Below are 16343 nucleotides of genomic sequence, written 5' to 3' on the forward strand. Positions count from 1 at the left end.
AACTGAATACTCTCTTTGGAAAGAAGGATAAATGCCAACATTTCCCTTACGTCATGCATTTTAAAAACCTCAAGATAAACTGTTCATCTATACTTAATAACTAAAATTGTTAAATTATATGTGAAAATATGAAAAAAATGTATTTCTTCATTCTCACTCTGCTATAAGGACATACACGAGACTGGTAATTTATAAGGAAAATAGTTTTAATGAACTCACAGTTCCACATGGCTTGGGAGGCCTCACAATCATGGCAGAAGGCAAAGGAGAGGCAAATACCCGTCTTACATTCTGGCAGGCAAGAGCGCTTGTGCAGGGGAACTCCCATTTATAAGCTTGTCAGATCTCGTGAGACTTACTCACCATCACGAGAACAGTATGGGGGAAACGTCTCCTGTGATTCAGTTATCTCCACCTGGCCCTGCCTTTGACACCTGAAGATTATTACAATTCGAGGTGAGATTTAGGTGGGGACACAGCCAAACCATATCAACATTTTTTTTTTTTTTTGGTTTTCAGATAGGCAACAACATTTCTTAAAGAGAGAACAACAAGTACGAACTATTAAAAAATACATAAATTTTACCAAAATTAAAAACTTTTTCTCAAAACAGCTAATAAAATGAAAAGACAAGTCATGATTGAGAGAAGTTATCTACAAATATACATCATAAAAAGGCTTATATGTAGAATATATAAGAAACATTTACAACTCAATAATATCAAAACAAACGGTTCAATAGAAAAGTGCAATCATCTTGAACAGACACATCACAAAAAAGATCTATATGGACAGTAAGCACATGAAAAGTTACTCAACATCATTAGTTACCAAGGAAATGCAAAATATGACCATATGACTATGTCAGTGGAGGCAAAACAATTATTCAACAAAATTTGGTACTTACGAGTAATAAAAGTTCTTAACACACTGGAGTAGAAGAAAATGTATTCAGTTTCACATAGGGAATCTATCGATACCTACAGCTAACAGACTACTTAACAGGGAAATAATAAGAGATAGGAAAAAGGCAGGAATATTTGTTAATACCACTTGATACTTGTGGTCCTAGCCAGTACAATAGGTAAGAAAAGAAAAGAAAATGAATACAGATTAAAATGAACAAGGCAAACTATTTCACTTGTAACATGATTGCATGTGTAGGAAATTCTAAGAAATGTCTTATAAAAAACTTACTATTCTAAATTAACAATATTGCAGGATACAAAGTCAATATAAAAATGAATTACCTTTCTATGTGATAAAAATGAATGACTGGAAAATAAAATTAAATATATGTCATTTACCATATTATTCATAGTAATAAAATATACCTTTCTTATTTACCTAAATTGATTAATGTACCATTACTTTGGATTTTGTTTAACATTCATTTGCAGTGAAAGGTGTTTTAGGCTTGGAGAGTGCTCATGTCTCCCATGTATAATATTAAACTTTATGAGAGTTATAGGTCCATAGAGGGGCAGTGTTTATTTCTAATAGAATTTTCTAGATTATTTCCCAGGGACTCTAACCCTGACATTCCGTCCCTTTGCTTGGCACTTATGGAAACTCATCAGCCTGACATAAGGTACCACCTGTACGACCCTGTTATAAGTGTTCAACGCAGACAGAAATTGCAGTATTGTAGCAAAAAACACTCAGGAAATCTAAATCTCCATGAAGATAAGTATTTTTGTGTCTTTGTTTGTTTTCCTCCCATATTACAAGTGTCTACAATAATATCAGATGTATTTTGGGTGCTCAATATTCTTTAATTAGCAAATAAGTGCATAGGTAAACATGGGATTATTATTCTTTTCAGAAGGGTGGTCTGGATGTATGAACTCTTGAAGGATATTTTTTTCGAGTATGGAGCTGAAGAAGAATACAAATATATTTATATATATTTACTGCTTCTATATATACTAATTACATATATATTTCTATATATGTATATATACATGTATACTATAGTAGTAAGTATATCTATAGACAGAGAGACAGAGGGAGAAATAATTTCTGCTTGACTGTATTAATATGATCAATTTAAGGGCATCAGGCCACAGAATATTTTCAATCTTGTGGTCTGGTAAGGTCAAGAAGAGAGAGAGTTTACCACTAGGGGCCAGAAGCTTCACTGCCTTCCCCTAGAGAATTTGTTTTGAGTCACAGTGGTTATTATTGCCTAGTAGCATTGGTGTCAAGGGGAGGTCATCCTTCTTCAGTATATCAATCTTTGGGAGTTAATCAACAGCCACTGAACAGGTTGTTTCTGGAAGCACACACACAAAAAAATGAAGAAAAAAATGTCAGATATACTCGTTTTAACATTGTTGACTTTTTCTGTCTATACAAATAAATTTTCTAATAACTGAATGCAAGTTGAGGAGATTAGGAGTAGATTTACTCTGAAGAATTGTTTTACACCCTTTTACTTGTCAGAAATGAGCAGTCAAGATAAGCAAACAAGTCTAAAAAGATCTAAGAGGCATCCTTGGGGAACTTCAAATTCACATATATTCAGAGGAGGTAAATAGTCAAAAGCAAAGTCAACAAATTGAGCAATCCTCTTAATTGCAGTGTTATATAATATTTAGTACATGCTTATTATAATTATACTTTAAATATATAAATATATGACTTTTCATGTTGATATACTTTATAAATAAAATGTGTATTATTGTCTCACTATTATAAAATTATTTTTATCTGTTTTTTCTTGATTTCTCTCCGTTTAGGATATGTGAAATAATAGTCATCAAATAGTAATGATGGATGTTACTTCATTATGTATATAGGGATGTTTTTAACTTTGTTCATTGTATTTTTATATTGCTAAATATATTACAATGACTATGTGTATTTTTTCCAAAGAAAATATTGCTAGTATTCTTTAAAGTAAATATGTAAACTTAAAGCAGAGTAAGCCTACAACCAATAATATTTTTTGATTTTAAAAAAGCAGCAGCAATAATAATAATAACCACTAATGGCAGCAATAATGCATAGGAATAAAATTTTAAACAGATTTTCTCTGAGAACACTCATTAAAAGCAAATGATAGGCTTATCATAAAGAATGAATGGATGCAGAATGACATAGTCTGATTTATTGACTATTTTAATAGTTTACAGAATAGACTATATAGATTTTATAGTCTAAAATATATTTCTGCCAAATATTTATTGAGTGAATGAACAATAAGCATATACAAGAAAGTAAAGGAGTTACAAAAATGAACCTCAACTCTGTCATTAACAAGTATATAATTAAATAGATAAGCTAAGGTCTATTCAATATTAAATATAAATAAAGTAGAGTACAGAGAAGGGTAAAATTATATATTGTTGGAGAAATTAGGAATGAACAGGATATAGATGTATTGGGATAAGTCAGGAAATGTTGATAACTAAAAAAAAGGCCTATATATGGCAAGTACTCTGCATATATTATACATGTAATCTCCACAACTAATTAATATAGTTATAATCTGTCTTACTTTTAATTGCTGCTGTGACAAATTACCCTCAATTTGAGGCTTAAAACAATACAAATGTATTATTTTAGAGTTCTGTATGTTAAATGTCTGGGGTGGGTTTCAAGGTGTCAGCAGGAATGCATTCTTTTTTGGAGGCTCCAGCAGAGAATCCATTTCCTTGATTTTTCTAGCTTCTAGAAGCCACCCATAATCTTTGACTCAGGACGTCTTTCTTCCATTTTTAAAGCAAGCAACACTGAATTTATTTGATTATTCTTCCATAATCATATCTCCCTCTGACTCCAGCCAGGAAGAAGTCTTTGATTTTAAGCTATCATGTTATTAGACTGAGACCACTAAAATGATCCAGAATAAGCTCCCTAACTCAAATTCCTTAACCTGATCATAATTGCAAACTATATTATGCTTTGTAAGAAACACATTTCCAGATATGTGGGATTCAAACAACGAATCCCTCATTGGGGACCTTATTCTGCCAACCATAGTCTGCCCTCTGGCCCCAAAGATTCATGTCAATTCCACATGCAAAATATATTCATCCTAGCCCAAGGTTTCCAAAAGTCTCAGTCATTACAACTTAAGTCTAAAATCTCATCTCAATTTTATCAGCTAAATGGCCTCACATCTCATTATCTAAATTATCTAAATCAGATATGTCAGGTGTGAGTGAGATTTTGGGTCTGATCCATCCTGGGACCCAATTTGTGAACCTATGAAACTCAAAATACAAGTTAGCTCTTCCCAAAATACAATGATGGGACAGTCACACAATATCAGTGATAGATATTTTGGGTCACATAATCTGTATTTTCTTTTACCTAAATTTCCTTTGACCTGTGTTTCATATTTTGAACTTAATATTAATGTGTATCTGCTCTCCCAATACAGGCCATAGATGAAAACTCAAATATCAGCCTTTCTTTTGTAAAAGCAATAATATCTGGGCATTATTTTGTATGCCAAGAACGCATAAAAACAATCAATTGCTATATGAGGTTTTAAACAAGAAAATTCTTTCCTAGTTTTGGAGTCAAAGTAGAAAGGTAAGCTTGTCTCCTTTTATTTCTTCAGATGCCTCCTAGTATTTCTTCTAGTCTCATTTGTTTCTGTTAGGGTCATGCGAGGAAGGTAAAACTGAAGAAGATGCTGTTATATGGTTGCAATAGAATACAGAGATTTTCACTTATATAAATCTTGGTCAGATTTAATCCTTTTGGAACCAGGCTTGAGAAATTGCTGCCTCTGCTCCCACGATAGTTGTAGCAATAACAGAATCAATAAACCTTTCTAAGATGCAGTAAGCCAACTGTCTTCTTTGTTACCTCAGAATGCTGAAGTACTGCAGGGGTGGGACACACACATTCTAATAAACAATATAAATTAGGTAATAATGTTATATTTTATATCTTTATATGTAATTATCGTATATGGAACAATTGTATTCTGTAATGTTTACTACATTTACAGAGAGTGGGCAATTATATTTACATAAACTTAGCTTATAATTAAAATAGATTTTGCCTCTATAAAGTGTAATAAATAAAAGAAACATACTTTGGCTTATTCCTCTAAATTGGAATGTTTTATTTGACGAAAAATATCTGTCACTATTAGAATTACTAATCCAGAGGAAGTCTAGTCTTTCCTTTTGACTTAAGAGCAATTCTAAATGTTTCACCCAGAGATGTACCCAATATTATGTCTTTTTCCTCACTTGCCTATTTATAAGAAGTGTCTTCCTTTATCCTTAGACTCCATTAACCAACATCTAAGGAATGCCTGAGAAATGCCTTTTTCTGTGATCAGAGGCTAACTTCAGGGATTCATAGAAATCACTTCATCTATTTGCTGTGGGTCTCTACCACTTTCATTGCTGGGTTGAGCTACCCTGAGAAACACCAAAAGGCAATCCATGACTGTGTCTGGCAAAAATACTACAGATCCTTAACTCTGACATCCTTCTGCAGATTTAAGAAGCCACGTATGCTCAATCACCCTCCTGCCTCCCTTCAAACCAGGGTTGCTCTTTCCTTTGAGTGTTTTCCTTCCTGAATTATGAATGGAGACTCAATTTTTCAGTTTCCTAACATCAATTTTAAACATCAGAGAAAAATATGAATGGATAAAAATTAAAATATTTTGATACTTGATACTTTAAATATCTGTCTGGTATATTAGCCCATTAACGGTCAGGAAGAGAGTGTTACTATATTGTTAAAGCATTAGATAAAATTCTTATAAAGACAATCAAAGTAGTAGCTTCCACATGATTTAGTAAATGAAGTTGCACCACAGCAAATTTACTCTTATTCACTGAAAATCTACCAAAAAGAACTTGATTTCAGCTCAGGTTACTGGCTGAAATCTTCCTCCTATGGATCAATAGGTTCACCCTGAATTCCCAAGCATTCTCCTTGATGTACAACTTTTCCTATTGATGTATACATCACTTTGACTTTCAAAACTAAGAGTCAGGTTATACTAAAGACAGATGCTTGCTGTTAGTAGCAGGCAATTACTTAGTGAATTTGTTTTTATCAGATTGTCAGTTACCTTCTGGTTACAGTGGATCAGCTTTCATTTCAATTTAAATAAGTATGTCTATGGCAGAATACAGAATGTACTGGTGGTACCAAGTCCTTTGTAATGTTTTTCTTCTAGGTGATGCACATTGTTTCCCGTCCATGAAATCTTCATTAAATGATGCATTACCCTTAAGACGATTTCATAACAGATCTCATCCTGCCCCTTATTGCTTACTGTTGAACACTTCATTCAAAATAATTGAAATAGTAATACATGTTCAAACACAAAAGATTAGTGCATAATCTATAGCCTTAAAACACATATATTATATATACACATATATTTATATAGTTATTTATTTACTTTAGAGGGAGAAATAAGACAAGAATGTATTGTCAGTGAAGAATCCACAGCCAGAGATTTTTACTCTACATATACTTTTGCTAGAGAAGATTGCCCTCTGCTGTTAAAAATTTGTGACAGTTCAGTTGAGTTGATTGGCACATTTCTTGAAAATATTTATCTTTATTATTCAAGAATTCTCCCCAAAATAATCTTCCTTAGAATAAAACATGTTATTATTGAATATAAAAATATTAGATAATGAGTAATCTCCCTTATTCAACCTTATGAATATTATAATTACCACCTTGGTAATTATTGCTAAGGAAAATATTATTTTAAAGTCTGACTTGATACTGGTGTTTGATATTGATATTGGATATTGAACCAATCTAATATATATACTGAAGTTTCAGTTTTGGTCTTTGTTAGAAGAATTCTACCAAGCTATGTGTGAAGAGGGAAAAATATCCTAAACTTAATACGGATAACATTCAAGTTGTTAAATTTTCTCTCTGCTTCTATTGCGATCAGAAATATGTGATTGCTTGACTTTTGATAGATACTGTTGGCAATTTATAAGAAAATATAATTTCTCATTGAGAAATAAGGAAATGATAGTTGAACATGTGGGAACAAATCTTTCTGTTGCCATGCTGCAATGAATTTGAGGTTGATCAAGCTTGCTTGGTTATGTGGCAGTAGAATGAAAATGGGATGCCAGTTCCAATAGTAATTAACCAGAATGATTGCAAATGTCTAAATGATGGAACATTAGAGTTGATATGTTTTTTAATACAACTTGACATAGAGTCATGAAGAGCTGTCCTGAGTTGACTCCAAACTGTAATAGAAGCTGCCAGAATAGATAGAAACGTGGCATATCTGCTCATTGAGCAATCATCAGCCTTTACGTAAAGTGCATTGGCCTTGTCAGGTGTGTCACAACATCAAATGTGAAGACATCCATAATTAGATTATTTTGTACTACATATATTTGGAACTCTAGTGCAGTCATTTCTTAACAATGAGAAGAAATGGATAAGATTCCTTTCCCAACTCTGTATTTTGAAGATAGATTTTGAATCCATTTGTTTTCCAATTTTTCTCTCTAAGAAAAGAACATTTCTAAAGATGCCGAGGGAATTGACTTGCTTTCATGTTCTGTGTGCTCTGGTCCACACTGTAATAAGAAGTCTTTAATGTGAGAATACTTTCTGTTTGGATTTTAACCTAAGAAAAATCTGATGAGTTAGTCATAAAAGTTTACATTTTTTTTTTTTTTTAGTTCAGGAAAAAATGAATAGAAATTGTTTTAAGATCACAGAAAACAAGTGATATAGCTAGGATAGAAAATCAAGTTTCCTCTCATATGCTCTTGATTCTGAAAGTCTTTCTATTGTTTTAATGTAAAATTGCTAGAAAGAGGTTAATACTTGCTTGACTAAAATTTTATTTCAAAATTTAGTTATCGCTGTCAGGGAAGTGTGACTTTTCTCTGAGTGTTGTTAAAATTATTAAAATACTTGGAGAAAACAACTTCTTTTTCACTCTGTATCGATTTTCAGTGTGTTAACTCTTCAATGTAAATAAAGATTAGTTATATTGCGCTTTTAGAAATAAATTCAATATTTGTTATCATTCAACAATGATCTGTTGAATACACATTTTTAGTATGAGAGAAAATACCTAAATGTGAAAGAAAATCCATATCCAGCAACAGATTACAATTTCACTGTGGCAACAGAGCATAATAGGTAAAAATGAATATGAGTAACATTTAAACCAAATAATAGACATGTATATGAATAAATGTTTAAAATAAAAATACAAAGCAGTGCTTTTTCAGCTTTATTGAAATAAAATTATGATACAAACTGAACATAATTAATGTATACAATTTGCTGAGTTTGAACATATGTATCTACTTTACCACCACTGCAAAGTATTAAATATATCCATCCCCTCCAAAAGTTTCCTTGTGGCTCTCTTTGTTTGTTTGTGGTAAGAACTGTAAACATAAGATGTACCCTTTTAACAATTTTTAAATGTACAATACTTTATTGTTAACTACAGGTGATATGTTGTACAGCAAATCACTGGAATTTACACACCTTGTATAACTAACTTCATACCCGTTGAACAACAATTACACATATCCCCCTTTCTTCACTCCCTGGTAACCACCAATCTATTGTCTACTTCTAGATGCCTCATATAAGAGGAATCCTGCAGTGTCTGCACTTCTGTGACTGAATTATTTCACTGAGTAACATCCTCCACGTTCATCCATGTTGTTTCAAATAGTAGAATCTCCTTCTTTTTTAAGGCTGAATAATATTTCATTTCCTTCTATAACATTGAAAATATTTAGAAATTTCTAATACTTTGGTTAGATATCTTGCTTTTAAGAGTACAACTTTATTTATTTTGTAGATGTTAACAAAAAAGAAAGGCCTTTAATGAAAAGTTTATATATCATACAAATTTATAAATATGTGTATATTATATATACAAAAATGATAAATATATATCATGTTTATGTATATAATTCATATATCACGTAAGTTTACATGTATAAACTTCATGATAGATAGATAGATAGATAGATAGATAGATAGATAGATAGATGGAGAAAGAGATGGATCAGGTTTCTAGCAACTTTGAGGCTCTCTGTCAGAAATCATCTATTTTTCTACAATTGTTGGAAAATGCTATTTTTAAACTTATGCAAATAAAATTGTCAGTCCTCCTAATAGTCACTCTGTATATCTTAATTTGATTTCAAAACACTAACTGTATGACACAAATTCCATTCCATATGTCATGCCTTACACTATAAGACACACATACAAGCCAGTGAAAGTCATAAAGCCCTCCCAAAAGGATGGTGCCTTTGTTAAAGGAGGTATCTCAGATAATTATATATAACTTTGTCTTTTTATTTGCCCCTCAATGCACTATAAAAGATTGATGATGACTAAGACTCATACTTTTCTTCATAAGTGGGAAAAGACAATAAGGAAAAAGGAGATATGAAAAGAGAATCAATATGAATCTTAGCTAAAGTAAAGAACTTGCTTCGTTGGGTAAGAGATATAGTTAGCAAGGTACATTGTGCCTTTACTCGTGGAAGGCAATGATTAAACTTTATCCTGTAGAATAACATTTGTGAAACTTTGGACCATGTGCTTTCTAATCACCCTGGAGTAATATTTAAGAAGCAATATTGGCCAAACAGTCTTTTCAAACAGAGTATCTGGAGTTGTTTCTAGGTATCTAATACCTTCATTTAAATCAAATGCCCATGTGATGTTTATATAATATACAGATGCTGAAGCACTCTTACAAGCTTTTGGAAATACTGAAGGTTTATGAACATGGAAGAACACTTATGACACATATGTTTTTAGAACATAAAACTGATTATAGACTGAATGGATGGAGAAAAGGCTGGAAAGTAAGAAAACCAGTTGGTCATGTGCAAAGGTTGTACCTGGACTAGAGTTGAGTCAGGATCAATGCAAAGGGTGAGATAAAGTGGAAAAATATTTCGTTAGATGAATCAACTGGACTAGAAGGAATGTATCATTTGACTGAATCAAGGGAGATTTTAGGTTTAACATTTGAGTGACTATAAGGTGATGTTGACATTTGTGGAAGGAAGACCATCATTACTAAGAAATAATGAGGTTCTTTGTTTATCTGGTCAATAATTATCCACATAATCTAATTTTCTCATTTCTGTTTGAACTTTAGACTCCAATGATTTAATAATTTAATTATTCATACCTGATTATTTCCCATTCACATTTATGCCATTTATGTTTCTCAGAAAAAATAAACTAAAAACCAAGAACTATTAGTTAATACATATTACCTAAAACAAATCAGAATACTGGATTAAAGATTATTTTACATGCTGTTGTATATGAAAACTACATTTTTCTGGTCTTCAAGAGTAAAAGAAATAAGTGTATATAACTTGCTTTCACTGTTACAGTTAAGAAATGCATCATTCATCCTTCCTTCAAAATCTGCTACCATTTGATTTGGCCTTTCACTGACCTTAATTTCTCTGGGAACAGGCTCTTGTGAAAATGTTTCATGTCATGTTTGCTCAAGGAAATAGACAAGTGAGAAAAAAAAGTTGTAATAAAGGTTTAGTAAGGAACTGACTGACATTAAAGCAACCTATTCTCTTCAAAATCTTGATTATTGGCCAGAAAGTTCAGAAAAACATTAGAAAATAATGTAAGGGTTGATAGTGGGAAAAAGAAAGGAATAAAGTGATGAAGACTCATTTTCATTCTTTAATTTTTTTAACACAAGAGGAACAGTAAACTCTGGGTGGAAATATATTCTATATAAGAATTCATTTCCTCAAAACCTGAGTGTGAATATGTATAAGTTTAGCTTTATAAATAACTAAAATATGATCAGTCTGTCTTACCTTTAAGATCTTCAATTTGCTGTCAACACTTTTTGCTGTTTTAGAAAAGACTCTATCAATATGCTGAATAAGCACTAAATTCATCGCAGTGCTTCCCAAGTGCTCCTGTTTCACCCTGGAACACTTGACGGAAGGTATTAAAATGCAATCAGGCATAAAATATATTCATATACATTTTACATATTTTAAAGCATATGTGATCATGAGAGAGAAAATGATGCATATGTAAGAGTAGCCAAGGGACTCACATAAGAAGAGTTTCAAGAAATTAGGATTAAAAAAACTTTCAACGTGCCCTCCCCTATCGTCTACCTCCTTCATATACATGCATATTTTGTTATCTAGATGTAGTTATGACTATTAATCAGCCTACTGGGGTTAATTTCCAAATTCTGAGTACAATAGAGGATGTAGAATATTATATGTATTGGGAGAGATAAAACTGGAAAGAAAAGAAAGAAAAAAGGATATTGTTACAATTGAGAATGACACAGCATCCAGGAATGAGAAAACATTAAAAAGGGTTGGTTTATCATGCCACTTTATGCCTTCATGTAATGTGATAGAGATACTTGGAGATAGAGAGTCCAGAAATAGTAAAGGCCAAGTGTAATTGCTCTCTGAGGCGTACACATGAGGAGGGTACCATTGGCCCAAAATAGAGATTCCGAACAGATCTGATATTAAAATATGAATCAAATTGAGTCAGGAATTCTCTCCCAAATCTTTCAACCTGGAGGTAGTAAATGAAAACATAGGTCTCTATCCCGGTGGTAAAAATATTCAAGGGAAGAGTTTTAATGTTCAAAAGGGTCCATATTAGATAAAATAAAATCTCAGAAAGTTGAGACCCAAGAAATTCGTCCCTGGGTCTCCCTGGTCTCTGTTCCTGGGAAAAGGACTGGTGAAGTTGAATCGAAATTACTGTCTCCAGGCAGGAGGCTAACAGAGCTTGACCAGTACCTGGAAACCAGGCTATGAGATGTCAGAGAATCAACATCATATCTTACTCTCATGTATGTATTAAGTACCTGGAACTTAGCAATTTCAAATGTTTGAAAGAAAAAAAAAAGTATGAAGCAAAGAGAGAAATTAAGGTGTGTAGACCAGGCCTCATGTGAATGATTACAATTTAAAAAATGAAGATTACTATATATTCTTACAGTTTATTCTTACTCATGCACAGTGTGATTTGCAAATTAGCCTTAGTAGCTGAAGACAACAGGATAAATTTCAGAATCCACTCAATTGAGAGACTGAGCTTCCTTGCATATCTTCTGCTTTAATCAATATGCAGAGTAGAAGTCTTCATTTGGAAGCAGAGAAGCTAGTTGGAGAATCATGGACTAACATACCAAATCCTAGGACTTTCTTGATTCACTCTGCTACATACTTTTCTTTATTTTCTGGATCCATGTGGCTATGCATCAATGTACATCCATCAAAATCTGCCAGAAATAACTACATTTGTACAAATAATTAGAAAAGATTTTATTGTATCCAAAATTATCCTTTAGAAAAAAAGAAAATTGCCTTATAGAGCCCCTCATGAAATAGAAAGTGTTATCAGTTGGTTTATTTTCAACAATACACAACTGCTTGAGTTAGACCTTGCTGGCTACTCCTTGCTACTCAGTGTGGACCTTTCAGATCCAAGTATTAGTATCATTCAGGAACAGACTGGGACTGCAGTATTCCAGGTCCACTCCAGACCTACTTTGCATTTTCTTAAGATCCTTGGGGGATTCACATCCACATTAAACTTTGAAAAGCAATGGCCTATTAATTAGTTTTAGGCCTAGAATTGTATAGAGGTTTTCTGACTAAATCAAGTAGGAGGCCAAGAAATTTAACAGAGATTTAGTTATTTTTCTTTCTTAGTGTTGTAGCTTCACAACTGAAATCCTTTGTGTCAGTCTGTGTGTGTGTGTGGTGGGGGTGCAGGTATGTGTGTATGTGTATAATTTTTCTCTTAACTGTAGTGTTTGAACAAATAAGTAAGGGTAAAGACTTGATAGGCTGGGCGCGGTGGCTCATGCCTGTAATCTCAGTGTTTTGGGAGGCCAAGGCGGGTGGATCACGAGGTCAGGAGATCAAGACCATCTTGGCTAACACAGTGAAACCTCATCTCTACTAAAAAAATACAAAAAATTAGCCGGGCGTGGTGGCGGGCACGTGTAGTCCCTACTACTCTGGAGGCTGAGGCAGGAGAATGGCATGAACCTGGGAGGCGCAGCTTGCAGTGAGCCGAGATAGCACCACTCCACTCCACTCCAGCCTGGGCGACAGAGCAAGACTCCGTCTCAAAAAAAAAAAAGAAAAAAGAAAAAAAAAAAGACTTGATGATAAAAGGAAACTTACACCCTTGTTCAGTGTAGTGGAAACAACAGCAAGCAGAAGGACTGTAACTAATTGGAGAATTGGAGACTGAAGCTGGTATCTCAAGGAGGCTACTGACACAGCCCATTCAAATTGGAGCCATCTAAGAATGCAGCCCCAGAGTTGCCAGATCTTCAGATTTTTCAACATATAAAAACAAATTGTTTCATGCAGAATTGTTCACTTGTATTAACATTTAATTAAATGTTATTTAAAAAAGAAAATAAAAACTACCCAGATCAACACTTTATGGACCATAAACCATCCAATGTTCAGGTTACTATTTTTGATCTGTTTTAGTATTGTTGAGTACATACTTATTTGAAAATCCATGCCGTGTATTGAAGCTGATATTTTCCTGTATTATTTTAAGTCTGCCCTTAAAATAATACCCAAACTTATTCTTAGGAAACCTAAATTTGAAGTCTTTGGTATCAATAAACTTCATACTAATATTTGCAGGCTCTCTCTCACAAATAATATATACCTATTAACTTGTATTACCATTTATGTTTCTCTGAAACTGCTCACACAAAAAATATTTCAGAATTTCATTTATTGCAAGCTTGCTATGTGTCAGTCACTCTTTTATCACTTTAGAAACTCAGTTAATCTTCAAAACATCCCTGAGTAAGTAGTATTGTTTTCTCTATTTCACATTTAATTGAATGAAGGTTGAGGGTGGGGGGTAAGTATTCAGAAAAAAAGAAAACAGAGACTTCCTTTCTATTAACTCAGGACAGCTAAAGTCTCCAGGTTATCTAGGTGGTTTTTAGCTTCCAGAATTGCCAAAGGCCATCTTCCCACCCAGGCCAGCTTAAGGCCTGAAGCCAGTCAAATCTCTCTTGGCAGCTAGATCACTGCCTATTGAATTTCAGCCCTTCTTCCTTCTAAGGGAGGGCAGATATCACACATTTTCTCATCGTAAGGGTCATGTCATCTGACACTCCTATAACAAAAGACAAATGAAAAGCATAACCTACTTAATCAAAAGTTTTGATATATTTAATCAAAATCTAATAGATTCAACTAATCAAAAGTTTATAGCAGCCTTCAGAATGAAGACCCAAAGATACTAGGAAAACTATTTTTATGCTTAGGTTCAGTGAAGAATGGATAGCTATGCAGAAATATGATTGGACACAAAGGGTTTGATCTAATGCTAGTAGACTGAGGGGTAAACCCAACAATGCCTTTCTGTTCAGATCCTTCTTGACCTGTCTGTAGCATTCCTTCCTCCTGTGTATGGGGAAGAGCTCCTTGGAAATGAGGGTCTTATAAGCTACTATTGGAAAAATATTAAAACTGCAAGCAAATACAAAAAACAATTTTGAGAGGATTTCAAAAGTAAACCAAACCAGAAAATGTGAAGAAATGACTCATATGATTGTCTTTCCTGGTTTTTATTTGTTGTTGTTGTTGTTTTGGTCCTATTTTAACTCCGATATGACCATGCAACAAGCAGAGGGGAGCTTCAGTGGAAGCAAAAGCTCCAAAAGAAGCTTTTCTTTTTGTAAAAGAAAGGGAGTAAAACAGAAGGCGAAGAAAGGGAGTACTTGGAAGAAGGTCAATATGGGAAAATCTGCCTGTTTTCATTTTTTTCTTTTTTATTCTCTTATAGTTTGGCCCTAGAGGCAGGTAAGCATTTTGAAGTTGCAGCTGCCATAGCAGCCTAGAAAACTAAAGCTCCAAGAGAAACTCACAGTTTGTGGTGAGAGAAGAGGTAAATGGACCTCGTAAGACAGAGTATGAAGAGTGTTCCTTATAAAAGAGAACAGAAGATAAAACATCCCCTAAATCTGTGTGTGAAGTGACCAAGGTCTCATGCTCAGGATATGTCCAAAATTTGCAGGATATAACTATATCAGCATAGCAAAGACATGAAAAATAAACAATCATATAAACCACTGCTCAAAGTCCCAACAGTGTTACGTGCTTGGAGCAAACCTAAATTAGCATAGAATAGGTTTTGAAAACTGAACTGGTGCTAGTACTGCTGTCCACAGAAAGAAGATAAAACTGGTCTAAAACCACCTGGATTAATTGTCTGCTAAAACAATACTAAGCAGAATGAAACAAAAAGTTAGTATTCTTTAGAGATTTTTAACAGTACCTAGAATCTCACAATTTAGTATTCAAAATGTTTGAGATACCACCTAAAGTTATTAACATACAAAGAATTAGGACAATGTGAGACGAGGGAAAGGGAAAAGTCACCATTTCTCAAAGAAAAAGCAATTAATTGAAGCCAACCTTGAGATGATTCAGATGTGGGATTATCAAGGACTCTAAAGCAGCTATTATAACTGTGCTCCATCAAATACAGTTATAATCCTGAAATAGATGAAGAGACAGATGTTCTCAAAGAGAAACAGAAACTTTAAAGGAACCAAATGCTAGTTTTGACATAAAATATACAACATTGGAAATAAAAATTTCACCTGATACCCCTAATAACAATAAAGAAGGCAGGGGAGAGACATGGCTTTAGGATAGAGAAGCAGAAATTATTTCATCTAAAGCACAGAGAGAATGAAGATTGCAAATAATAATAATGAAAAGGCAAATAAAGCTGAGTCTTGGACCTGTGGATAATATTAAAAAGGCCTGATAAAGCTAACTATGGAGTCCCAGAAGGAAAGGAGATTGAGGTGATTCAGAAAATTTATATGAGGCAATAAAGACTAAAAATTCTAAAATTTTATGAAAAATATAAATTTACCATGTCAGGAAGCTTACAAACTCCCCATGAAAAAACTCCAGAAAACCGTGATCAGAAGAGTACTATGAAAGCCTGACAACCAAAGCAAAATACTGAAAGTAGATAAAAATTACATATTGTATACCATGAAATAAAAATACAAGTAATTATGATTTTTTCATTAGTAACCATGGAGGCAAGGAGACAGTGGAACTTCTATAAAGTACTGAAAAGAAAAGCACTGTCAACCTAGAATTCTAAATCTGGCAAAAATATTCTTCAGGAATGAGGCAAAATAAATACATTCTTAAATAAAGGAAAAGTATGACAAATTTTCAACAGTAGACATGCTATAGAAGAAATACTAAAGCAAGTTTTTTATGCTGAAGTGAAATGCTACCACAGGGAAACTTAGAGCTTCAAGAGGAAAATAAACCAG

At 33.3% G+C, this 16343-nt stretch overlaps 1 long non-coding RNA gene across 1 annotated transcript; it reads left to right on the forward strand.

Moving 5' to 3' along the window:
- The first annotated feature begins 381 nt into the window (after positions 1-381).
- LOC108532455 (uncharacterized) lies at positions 382-5309 on the forward strand. Its single transcript, XR_001886453.1, has 3 exons — positions 382-456; positions 4392-4546; positions 5255-5309. It is a non-coding gene; the product is annotated as an uncharacterized LOC108532455 (long non-coding RNA).
- The last annotated feature ends 11034 nt before the right edge of the window (positions 5310-16343 follow it).

This window comes from Rhinopithecus bieti, unplaced genomic scaffold (genome assembly GCF_001698545.2).
Source record: "Rhinopithecus bieti isolate Rb0 unplaced genomic scaffold, ASM169854v2 scaffold_8307, whole genome shotgun sequence".
Taxonomy (NCBI): Eukaryota; Metazoa; Chordata; class Mammalia; order Primates; family Cercopithecidae; genus Rhinopithecus; species Rhinopithecus bieti.